Source organism: Macaca nemestrina, chromosome 12, assembly GCF_043159975.1.
Source record: "Macaca nemestrina isolate mMacNem1 chromosome 12, mMacNem.hap1, whole genome shotgun sequence".
Lineage (NCBI taxonomy): Eukaryota > Metazoa > Chordata > Mammalia > Primates > Cercopithecidae > Macaca > Macaca nemestrina.
Window position 1 is genome coordinate 45,332,609 of NC_092136.1, and position 13,315 is coordinate 45,345,923.

Here is a 13,315-nt window from a genome sequence, read left to right on the forward strand (position 1 = left end):
CTTAAGCGGTGGTTTGTAGTTCTCCTTGAAGAGGTCCTTCTCATCCTTTGTTAGCTGTATTCCTAGGTATTTTATTTTCTTTGTAGCAATTGTGAATGGGAATTCATTCATGATTTGGCTCTCTGCTTGTCTATTGTTGGTGTATAAGAATGCTTGTGATTTCTGCACATGGATTTTGAGACTGAGACTTTGCTGAAGTTGCTTATCAGCTTAAGGAGTTTTGGGGCTGAGACGATGGGGTTTTCTAAATATAGAATCATGTCATCTGCAAACAGAGACAATTTTACTGTCTCTCTTCCTACTTGAATACCCTTTATTTCTTTCTCTTGCCTGACTGCCCTTGCCAGAACTTCCAATACTATGTCGAATAGGAGTGGCGAGAGAAGGCATCCTTGTTTTGTACTGGTTTTCCAATGGAATGCTTCCAGCTTTTGCCCATTCAATATGATATTACCTGTGGTTTTGGCATAAGTAGCTCTTATTATTTTGAGATATGTTCCATCAATATGTAGTTTATTGAGAGTTTTTAACATGAAGGGATGTTGAATTTTATCAAAGGCCTTTTCTGCATCTATTGAGATAATTGTGTGGTTTTTGTCACTGGTTTTGTTATGTGATGGATTGCTTTTATTGATTTACATATGTTGAATCAGGCTTGCATCCCAGAGATGAAGTTGACTTGATTGTGGTGGATAAGGTTTTTGATGTACTGCTGGATTCAGTTTGCCAGTATTTTATTGAGGATTTTTGTATTGATGTTTCTCAGGGATATTGGCCTGAAGTTTTCTTTTCTTTTGTGTGTGTGTGTGTGTCTGCCAGGTTTAGATATCACGATGATGCTGACTTCATAAAATGAATTGGGGAGGAGTCCCTCCTTTTCAATTGTTTGGAATAGTTTCAGAAGGAATGGTACCAGCTCCTCTTTGTACCTCTGGTAGAATTCGGCTGTGAATCCGTCTGGTCCTGGGCTTTTCTTGGTTGGTAGACTATTAATTACTGCCTCAATTTCAGAACTTGTTATTGGTCTATTCAGGGATTCGACTTCATCATGGTTCATTGAGATGTTAATGTGTTGATTTGAGATCCTTCTCGCTTTCTGATGTGGGCATTTAGAGATATAAATTTCCCTCTTAACACTGCTTTAGCTGTGTCCCAGAGATTCTGGTATCTTGTCTCTTTGTTCTCATTGGTTTCAAAGAACTTCTTGATTTCTGCCTTAATTTCATTATGCACTCAGGAGTAATATTATTCAATTTCCATGTAATTGTGTGGTTTTGAGTGAGTTTCTTAATCCTAAATTCTAATTTGATTGCACTGTGGTCTGAGAGACTGTTATGGTTTCAGTTCTTTTGCTTTTGCTGCAGAGTGTTTTACTTCCAATTATGTGGTCAATTTTAGAATAAGTGCCATGTAGCACTGAGAAGAATGTATATTCTGTTGATTTGGGGTGGAAAGTTCTGCTGATGTCTATTAGGTCCATTTGTTTCAAAGCTGAGTTAAAGTCCTGAATATCCTTGTTAATTTCCTGTCTCATTGATCTAATATTGACAGGGGGGTGTTAAAGTTTCCCACTATTACTGTGTGGGAGTCTAAGTCTGTTTGTAGAGCTTGCTTTATGAATCTGGGTGCTCCTGTATTGGGTGGATATATATTTAGGATAGTTAGCTCTTCTTGTTGAATTGATCCCTTTACCATTATGTAATGCCTTTTTTTGTCTTTTTTGATCTTTGTTAGTTTAAAGTCTGTTTCGCCAGAGACTAGGATTTGCTTGGTAAATTTTCCTCCATCCCTTTATTTTGAGTCTATGTGTGTCTTTGCAAGTGAGATGGGTCTTCTCAGCATACCAACGGGTCTTGACTCATTATCCAATTTGCCAGTCTATGTCTTTTGACTGGGGCATTTAGCCCATTTACATTTAAGGTTAATATTGTTACGTGTGAATTTGATCCTGTCATCATGATGCTATCTGGTTATTTTGCACACTAGCTGATGTAGTTTCTTCATAGTGTCATTGGTCTTTATATTTTGCTGTGTTTTGCAGTGGTTGGTACTGGTTTTTCCTTTCCATATATAGTGCTTCCTTCAGGAGTTCCTGAAAGGCAGGACTGGTGGTGATGAAATTCTTCTGCATTTGCTTGTCTGGAAAGGATTTTGTTTCTCATTTGCTTATGAAGCTTAGTTTGGCTGGCTATAAATTCTGGGTTGAAAATTCTTATCTTTAAGAACGTTGAATACTGGCCCCTACTCTCTTCTGGCTTGTAGGGTTTCTGTTGAGACATCCACTGTTAGTCTGATGGGCTTCCTTTTGTAGATGACCTGGCCTTTCTCTCTGGCTACCCTTAACACTTTTTCCTTCATTTCGACTTTGGAGAATCTGCTGATTATGTCTTGGGGTTGATCTTCTCATGGAGTATCTGAATGGTGTTCTCTGTATTTCCTGAATTTGAATATTGGCCTGTCTTGCTAGATTGGGGAAGTTCTCCTGGATAATATCCTGAAGTGTGTTTTCCAGCTTGTTTTCATTCTCCTGTCTCCTTCAGATACTCCAATCAATTGTAGGTTCGGTCCTTTTATATAGTCCTATATTTCTCGGAGGCTTTGTTCGTTCCTTTTCATTTTTTTCTCTAATCTTGTCTGCATGCCTTATTTCAGCAAGGTGTTCTTCAAACTTTGATATCCTTTCTTCCACTGGGTTGATTTGGCTATTGATACTTGTGTATGCTTCATGAAGTTCTCATGCTGTGTTTTTCAGCTCCGTCAAGTCATTTGTGTTCCTCTCTAAACTGGTTATTCTAGTTAGAAGCTCCTCTAACTTTTTATCAAGGTTCTTAGCTTCTTTGCATTGGGTTAGAACATGCTTCTTTAGCTCATCAGTTTGTTATTACCCATCTTCTGAACCCTACTTCTGTCAATTCATCCATCTCATCCTCTGTCCAATTCTGCACCCTTGCTAGAGAGGTGTTGCAACCATTTGGAGAAAAGGCACTCTGGCCTTTTGGGTTTTCAGTGTTTTTTTGTTGATTCTTTCTTGTCTTCATGAGTTTGTCTAATTTTGATCTTTGAGGCTGCTGACCCTTGGATGGAGTTTTCGTGGGGACTTTTTTATGTTGTTGATGCTGTTATTGCTTTCTGTTTGTTTTCCTTTCAATGGTCAGTTCCCTCTTCTGTAGGGGTGCTGCAGTTTACTAGGGGTTCACTTCAGGTCCTATTCATCTGGTTTGCTCCCATGCCTGGAGATGTCACTCGATGAGACTGGAGAATAGCAAAGATGGGTGCTTGCTCCTTCCTCTGGGATCGCTGACCTCGAGAGGCACCAACCTGATGCCAGTAGGATTGCTCCCGTATAGGGTGTCTGACAACCCTTATTGGAGTGTCTCACCGAGTTGGGTGGCAAGGGGAACAGGACCCTTTTAATGAAGCACTTTGACTGTCCCTTGGTAGAGGGAGTGTGCTTCCCTGGGGAGAAACCCACTCACCTGGGCTGCCAGGATTCCTCGGAACTAGCAGGAGGAAAGGTTAAGTCTCCTGGTCTGCAGAAACTGTGGCCAAGCCTCCCCATAGGGGCTTAGGCCCAGGGAGATCAGAGTTCTGTCTCTGAGACCCTGGCTGGAGCTGCTGGAGTCCCTGCAGGGAGGCTCCGCCCAGTGAGGAGGAATGGGTCAGGGTCAGGCCTGAAAAGGCGGTCTAGCTATAGTCTGCCTCAGCCGGTGTGTTGCGTTGTGGGGGACACCTCTTGGGAGCAAGCCGTCCTGCCTCCCTGGTTCCAGCGGGAGCTGGGTGGGTGGGCGGTGGAGGGGAGGCGCAGCCTGGAGCTATAGAGATGGCTGCCGTCCTACTCCTGCCCAGGGAGCTTAGCGTGTTAGGCAGTTATCAGTCCCAATGCTGGCTGCTGCCCCTCCCTCAAGGAGCTCAAAGGGTTTAGATAGCAGGCAGCTGCAGCTGTGGTGCTGGTTGCCCCGCCCCGCAGGAACTCAGCAGGCTTAAGCAGATTCTAGCTTACTGGCTGTTGAGAATCTGCATGGCTCCATGGTTGGAACCCTAGGCCTCGGTGACATGGGTTCACGAGTGGGATCTTCCGATCCGTGGGTTGCACAGTTCTGTGGAAAAAGCACTGTTTCCCTGCTGGGTAGCACACTCGCTCACCACCTCCCTTGGCTGGGGGATGGCTGCTCTCCTGCCCCCTGTGGCTCTAAGGTGGGCTGCTGCATCACACTGCTCTTCCTTCCTCTCTGTGGGTCATGCTAGCCACCTAGTCAGTTCTAATGAGAGAACCTCGGTTGCTGGTGCAGGATTTGCAAGCTATTATGGTTCTTTTCAATGGGAACCTCCAATTGCCACTGCTTCTACTTGGCCGTCTTGGCTGCACCCCCAGGAATTTTTTTAGCCAATATTTGTGGAAAAATATTTTTAAATTCTCATTTTCCCTGACATGTAATCTTATGCAGGCTGTAAACTACATTCTAGGCAATGACTAGGAGACATCTAGCAGTTATCTGTGTGTGTGTGTGTGTGTGTGTGTGTGTGTGTGTTTCAAGAGATGGAATCTACTATGTTGCCCAAGCTGGTATTGAACTCCTAGCCTCAAGCCATCCTCCCACCTCAGCCTCCCAAGTAGCTGGGATTTCAGGTATGTGTCACTACTCCTAACTCTAATCTGGATATTTTCAAAGCAAATGTGAATGGATAAAATAGACATTTCCAATTAGGCTTTTTCCTTTTCAGCCTCAGATACTTGCTTTTGGGGGCTCTTGAGTCTCTTGAGAGTAGAGGAGCTAAAGGTTCAAGTGACTTAGGGGCTGGGGTAGAAAAAGGTCTGGCAGAGATGGACAGAAGAATGGAGGAGGTAGGAGCTTGAAGGAGGAAATATCAAAGGATTCAGGAAACTGAATGGAGGATTGAAAGTGGCAAAAGGATGAAGGAGGAGCACAAGCAAAGGGAAGGAAGAAATCTCAGAGGGGCCAGTTTTGAGAGATCTTAAGTTTCCCCAAGGAGCCAATGGAGTTCCAAATTATCTTCAGCAAAATTGTGCCAACAAGAAAGAGGTGGACATCTAGTCAGCAGGGGCTTGAGAAAGGGATTTCAGTGAACTGGGAAGTTCCCATGGGAAGAGCAGGATTAAATAGAGAAAACAGAGAAGACTTAAACAAAATTGGTTCCATTAGTCCCTGAATATCAGCTTCCAATTAGGCCAATTTCTGACCATAGATCTTTAAAAAAAAATTCTTTCAAATATCTTATTATCAAGCTTTAGCTGGGACAAACAGTAAATATCTCTGGCAATATTGAATTTCTTTTTAAAATATTTTTTTTTGAAAATGAAGGTATCTATTTCAAGTGACTGAAAACAAAAGCCAATAAGCCTTTTATGACTTTCAACCAATAAGACTTTTATAGCTTAACTGTGGACACAAGAGCCATCTTCAAAGAGAGTGCAAAAAAGGCAGCCTTTCAAGATCCAGACCACTCCCAAAGATAGCCACAAGAAAGACTTAGATGGCCCTTCTTGGGGCTGGCAACAGTCAGTAGAACATTAGCGGAGAATGAGGTGCAACCTGCATTTCCATCAGGCCATATTCTCAGGGCCAACAACCTGATGGTTGACTGTCTGCACATTTCCCTGGCAGGCAGAAAGCCAAGCCAAGCTCTCAGGATGCAAAATGAGATAACTAGGAAAGCAGTAGCTGTCTCTGGCATGGAAAGAATCAGTAAACAAGATGTACCCCAAAACCAAGTTAGTCAAATGTGCAAGAATCATAATCCAAAGAACTAACGTTTCCAAGTTTTTCTTCTGCAAATATGAATATGGAAAAGAAAAAGTCACAAGGAGAAATTTTTTACCTTCCTCTCTTAACTGGGTGCTACAAACAGATATCTGAGAAAGCTGACTCTGGGAGAATGCTTACCTTTTTCTGGCTTTTGTCAGTTTCCCAGGATCCCGTCAGTAGGATCTGAAGTGAGTGAGGTATCCAGCCGTCCCTTTCTGGTCACCAGAAACTGTAGGGGAGGAAAAATGTCTTTTCTTTCTACCCTTCTAAGTTCTCAGCTGGGGCCTCTGTAACAAAAGGCAGATTAAGAAGAGAAAAGCATACAAATTTATTTAATGTAAATTTTATGTGACAAGGGAGACTTTACAAGGAAATGAAGACCAGAAGTGGTTAAACCTGAGCATTTTTTGTTTTGTTTTGTTTTGTTTTAAGATGGAGTCAAGCTCTGTCGCTCAGGCTGGAGTGCAGTGGCGCAGTCTCGGTTCACTGTAACCTCTGCCTCCCACGTTCAAGTGATTTTCCTGCCTCAGCCCCCTGAGTAGCTGGGATTACAGGCACCTGCCACCATGCCCGGCTAATTTTTTTTTTTTTTTTTGTATTTTTAGTAGAGACGTGGTTTCACCATGTTGACCAATCTTGAACTCCTGACCTCAAGTGATCCACCCACCTCGACCTCCCAAAGTGCTGGATTATAGGAGTGAGCCACTGCACCTGACCAAACCTGAGCGTTTTTATGCTAGGTTTGAAAAGTCATGGAAAATTAGGAAAGTTGTGGAAAAATGTGATAGGTCAAAGGGTATGAGCTAAGAGTAACAAACTGGGGGAAACTTAGCAAGACCTGTTCATTCATATTTCTTTGGGTGTCCATCTTTAGGAATATGGATACTCCTTTCCTCCAAGTATAGAGGAAGGTACCTCTCATCTGAGGGTCTATAACCTGCTTCAGGATAGAAGGGCAAGGGAAAGTCAGAGAGTTCCTCCTTCTGTTTCTCAAATTATTTCAGCTTAAAAATATTCAGTATGCCAAGGTCCTATATTTTGGGGTAATGTGCCTTTGGGGTAGACATCCTGAACTCCATTATCTCACGTAAGCCATCATGCCACCTTGGGAAGATCTGTCAAGGAGTGAGGGCAGAGCTGAAGTAAAGCATAGTCAACTGACAGGGAGAGAAATTGGGTCCTAAGGCCTTGTTTGCTATGATTAGGCAGGCCAGTACATTCTTTTCTCATTGCGACCTCTTGCAACAGAAGTAATCCAACCTGACATGGCAGGTGTATTTATTAATTTCTTACTTTGTGTCTATTTCAGTGCTAAGTGCTTTTCATGTCATAGCTGTTTTATCTTTTAACTCTCATAATAGCTCTATTAAGTAGAAATGAGATAGGCACTACTATTTTGGGGAAACAGTGTAAAAACCATGAAATAACTCATCTGAGATCACATAATTTGTAAATGGAACAATCAGAATTTGAATCCAGTTTCAGGCTTTTCTTATAAAACTAGTATTCCCAGAAGTGACACAACTATTCCCTAATGTAATACATGCTTTAAGAAATATGACCTTGGTTGGTTGTTGCTCTATGTAAGAGTAGCACGTTTCTATCCATTCAAACTTTCATTGATGTCTCCTTTCTCTGAGTATTGGTCAGGGTCACCATAGTCGGAGCCACCAAAATTTATCACTCAGTTACATATTGTGCTATATTACTTGCCAGCTGTCTTACTAGAATGAACATTCTATGAAGACAGGAACTTTGTTTTGTTCACCATTGCATCCCTAACACCTAGAACAGTACCTAATCACCACAGGCATTAAATAATATTTGTTTCATGAGTGAATGAACAAATGTAGATTAGCTTTCCTTGACTATACTGGACAACTTGGAGAGCAAGAGAATACTTGAGAATGTTACACGCTTGATAATACTGGTCAAAATCCTTTTTATATCTTCCATATCTTCACATTGCAGAGGCTAAATGCACTTGGTCACACATACACACATGCAGGCAGGTATGCACGCATGTTAACAGATAGAAATATCAACTGCACTCTTAAAACTCGCTTGTTTCTCTCAGCTTCCATAGCAGGATCTGAGAGCATCTGGTTAGTGCCTTGAAACTGAATGTGAATGTTCCCAAACCCTGTTCTAGGCTCCTTTCCTAAGAGCAAAGCAGGGTCTACATTCTTGGCACTGTTGTGGTGGAAGTGGCCCCAGCAGAGGAGGCTGAGAGATCTGAGGTCTCATCCTAGCTTTGCCACTTACTAGCTCTGTGGCCTTAGGCAGAGCCTTTTACATCATCGTACCTCCATTTCCTTTGACATAAGACAGGAATAATAATTCAGACCCGTTTATCTCCCAGCTTTTTGTGAGAATCAAATTATATGGCTATGAGAAGACTGAAAAACCAAACAGGATATTTAAGAGAAGGTATAAATTAGATTCATACCATTTCTGGGTAAAAGAGGTTAAAAATCCAATTTTGATGCCTAAATCCCTTATATTTATTGACTTTGTGGGTAGCATAGGATATGACTGAATGCAAATTGAAAGCAATTTAACCAAATATGATTTGGAAGAAAGAAATCCGGTTGAAATTAGTTGGCTCATAGAACAGATTGGTCAAAATAACAGTTTGATAAAGAAAACTTGATTTTCTCAATTATTGGTTTTATAATAATTGGTTATTTGGTTTTACTTTGATGGGGAAGTCTTTTCCCATCTTTTGGTATTATTTTTTATCTTAAAGAATTTCTTAGAGTTTTAAAACATTTTACCTGTTTAAGTCATTTTAAGGACACTTTTGAGTGGGTCTTTCATCACTTCGGCCATGCATCAAATGTTCCTCTCAGGAGATCTTACTAACATCCGTTAATTATTTGTAACTGTGAATTCATAACTGAACAATTAAAAAAATGGATTGCCAGAACACAGTCAACTTCTCAGCTTGATAAATGTTGGAGCTTCCCTTTCAAACATATGGACTCTTGGCAACTGGCTGCTTTTGGGTCTTTTTTACCACTTTTATGCAATTTGCTGTTAAGAGAGAGCAATGAAGGGGAGCAAATCTTGAGTGCAGGGGAGGAAGCATTCAGGATTCCAGTGTGGACAAAGACACTATTATCTGCTAAGAGCCTTCTGAAACCTCCATTTAAATTTAAAACTAGCGGGCAAACTCAACTGTTGAAGTGGAAGAGGAAAGATTAGGTGGGAGGAAGGCAGTGAGGGGATTTGCATGAAGCCGTAAACTCCGTGGAAAGCACAAGAGGGCAGTGTAACGCTAAATATTTCAACCCCGACTGCTTGAAATCCTAACACTTGGACCTAAACATTACATTAAAATTCAAAACCTTGAGATAAGAACTATAGCAGCTATTTATGAGGCCATCAACAAAATACTTGCAAGTAGGTTTTTTTCAGTGCTTTTACTAGGAAAAATTGAAATATACACGAAAGTAGCAAGAATTGTATATTAAATTCTCATGCCCATCACCCAGACAAAATAATTAGCAAGAGTTCACCACCTGTGTTTCATCTCACCTTTCTTCTTTTCTCTAACTTTTTTTGGGAAGTATTTTAAAGCAGATCTCAGAAATCATGTTATTTTGCCCCTACCTAGTTCAGTTTGCATTCCTGAAAGGCATGGAGATTTTTCTATTTTACATAAATACAAGCCATTCTCACTCTCGATAAAATTTCTTGTTATCGAGAAATTTTAAAATATCCAATTCATATTCCAATAATTCCAGTTGTCTCCAAAATATCATTTTCTAGTTTTGTTTGAATCAGTAACCAAACAAGGTCCATAAATTGTATTTGGTTGTTTTATTTCTTTTCTGTTTTAATCTAGATAGAACAATAGTCACCCTGTCCATTGCCCTCATACTTTTTCTGATGCCACTGTACATTCAAGAAAGATCCAGATTCTGGATATGCCTGTTTGATTCTTCATAATGTTTAGAAGTAACTTTTTATATTTTTTAAAGCAAGAGTAAATAAATGTTGTATTCTTAATAGACCATTTAGGATTATTAGAGTATTTGGATTGTAGATCTTGGTTTTATGCTGTGTTACTCTTAAACTCAAGAGCACAAACTATGAAGGCAGATAGAACCACATTTAAATCCCAGCTTGGCTATTTAGTAGCTGAATATTGATGAATATTCATCAATATGAGCCTCAATTTCTTTATTTGTAAAGCGGATATCTTGGGACATATTATTCTTGGGAAGATTAAATGAGACAATTTATGGTAAGCTCTTGGGACATAATAGCTGTACCATAATTGGTAACTATAAGTGATAATTGTTAATTTGATAGTTAATAATTGATAACTATTTGATAATTGATTACTGTTATCACCAAACTATTTTCATAATGCTTGCCATTTCTGAACAAGACAGGTAATACACAATGTGATGACAATAGCAGACAGTTCATTTTCATCCTCAAGTGTGAAAAGTGTAATTAGTTTAGTTCTGCCACATTTATTCTCCTGCTGAAAATCATTTAATGACTATGGAAATCAGTATAACTCATTCAAATATAGAAATTAGTGTTCTGTGGAGCCATAGCAAATGAAAATGTCCTGTTAGTGTTAAGATGTTAAAGAAAGATTTATGAGTAGAGACTAGCAAGCCAAGAATTTATAAACCCATTTTTCTTGTCAAATCTCAGTACCTGATTCCATAACAACAGTAACCATAATAATAACAACCCTTATTTTTACAATTGACAAGACTGCCAAGGCTTAATTGAAAAGAATTCACCTGGTGATCCAACAGTCACCCTGCCATAATGTCAATCATAATAAATTGCAAGGCTGCAGATGAAGCACTCAGAAAATAAATATTGGCTGTTAAGGGTTTAAAGAAAAGAACATTGAGGACTGGAGAGTCACTGAAGCTCCCAACTCCACTGGAGGTGATTATGTGAGAATGTAACATTTAATACAAGTAGCAGTATTCTGCATGTTCAGAAAAATTTCGATCACCACTATTGGCATGGACTAATTCAGTCTAAAACAAAAATCTATTAGGGAATTGAAAGTTGAAGAACTTAAGTCTATCCTCAAATTGTATAAAAACAGAAAGAGGAGAGTGAAGTTAGCTGCTAACATTTTAAGTTTCTTTTGTTGACCTGGCATAGTCTATTAACATACATTTTAAATATAGCATTCTGCCTCCTATCCTTTTTTGGTACAAATCCAGCTACATGTAAATAAATAAAATAAAATGAAAATATACTAATTGCATATTAAAATAACTTGGCAACAGTTTGTTATTATGCTGATCCAATAAAAAATCACCCCCATAAATGCATGTTATGTTGGAGATGATGATTCACTCTTCCACAGTAACTTTGAAAGTATCTGCTTTAATTAGCACTGCTTATAACAAAAGCATCTTTCTTTTTTCTAATGCGCTGGATATCATAATTATAAAAATATCCATAATCCATATGATATGATAATCCATAAAATGGATATCAAAATTATTCTCTTTATTGTACTTTTGTAGTGAAATTCATACTGCGAGTATCTGAGATGCAAGAACTATAGCTAAAGGACTATAAAACAAAGAATAAAAATGTGTTCTTTCTAGGAAAGCTTGATTAGTTTCTACTTTTCTAACTAATGATTTGTATCAAATCTACTGCAATCCAAAGAGACAAATGGTAATCAGTTGGACAACTGTGGCCAGTGGCCACAAGAATGACTTCATCTGCAAACCAGATTCCTCAATTTAAAATTGGGTGGCTCTTTCCCTTGAAATTACAAGGAGGAGATCAGACCCTTCCAACAAGGTCAACATGAATTCCTTTGGTTGGTATTACTCTCTTTCTCCAGGCAACATAAACTGCCAGAGAATATTAGTCCTGTTTGTAGTCATGTTTTAAAAGCAGACCTAATGGTTGGCAAAACATGCTAGTTGTCAGAAACAGATGCTTAAAGATGGGTAAGTCATTTTTGACAATGTAATCAAAGATCTTGGAATGATTATCTGCCCTTCAATTATGGATTCCAGAGTTCTGGATTTCAGTGTTGGAGAGAACTTCAAGCCTTTTTTAGCTCTTCCTCTAGTGTCTGCCCAGATTAAGCTGGAGACTCTTCTGATCTTGTAAAACTCACCAGAGATGAAGACTCTATTTTTTTTTATTGTCTTTTTTTTAAGACGAATGTCTCACTTTGTCACCCAGGCTGGAGTGCAGTGACACGATCTTGGCTCTCTGTAACCTCCACCTCCCAGGTTCAAGCGACTCACCTGCCTCAGCCTCCTGAATAGCTGGGACTACAGGCATGTGCCATCACGTCTGACTAAGTTTTGTATTTTTAGTAGAGACAGGGGTTTCACTATGTTGGCCAGGCTGGTGAACTCTTGGCCTCCCAAAGTGCTGGGATCTCAGGCGTGAGCCACCGTGCCTGGCTGAAGACTCTATTCTTATCTTACTAATTGATTTCAAGAGTTTACTAACACAGATGTTTAAGTTCTTTCCCAGAGCCCACAGTGAATCTGATATTTTTGTAGTAGTCTCCACAAACTTCCAAATGTGTACACCGTGCTGTTGTAGAAAGAGCACTGAACTTGGAAGCAAAAGACCTGGATTTGACACTTCCTATTTGACCTTTGGCAACTCTTTAATCCTTTCTAGGGTTCAGGTTCCTTATTGGAACAGTGAAGCTAGTAATTCTTCACTAATATATCTCAGAGGAAGTCGTGAGAATCAAATGAACAAAGATATGTAAAAACATAATAACTGTAAAGATGCAGACTTTTATCTTAAATCTTATGATATTTAGGAAGCATAGAAATAAGTAAAACTTTAGGTCTTAAGTATTTATTTTGCTATGGATTTTGATTATGATTGTTTTCAGTTTACATTAGACATACCACTCACGCAGGGGTCTGATCCCCAGGCCTAACATCTAAAAAATTTCAACATCCATCCATCGCTTAGATTCTTTTTAAGCATATTGTGAACTGTTAAGTCGTATAAATTAAGCTGTTGCAAAAATAGTTAGTGCTATTCTATTAAGAGCCAGTGAACCACCTGTTTCAGAAAACCCTGAGGCTACATTGTTTTATGAGGGCTGGGCTGAGTAGTTTTTCTTGGAAACTATAAGGCATATCCTTTATAAATAAATCTAGTTTGCAAGGAACTTGACTACACAGAGAATCATCTGATCCTAACATGGTTGTCAGCCTCCCCAACTCAAAAGACTGTATTGAAATCAAAGAAGCAAGGAGAGTATCTGCCATTTGTATAGTGCAGTTTTCTAAGTTCTTCCATATATTACAAATGGAATGTGTAATGTGACTTACATGATTGGAATAATCTCAGTAATTTGAGAAGTGGCAACAAAAAGTAAGGAAGTAAATGTCGTAAGTTCAACCACTTAAATATCTTAAGGCAAAACTGTAAGGGAGATTAAAAACACAGTTGTAAAAAGTGTGTATCCAAACTCAGCTGTGATACTAACAATACAAAGCTGTACCATTTATGCAATGGAGTGGAGATTTGCACCTACTCCTCATTTGTTTCCTTTTTCT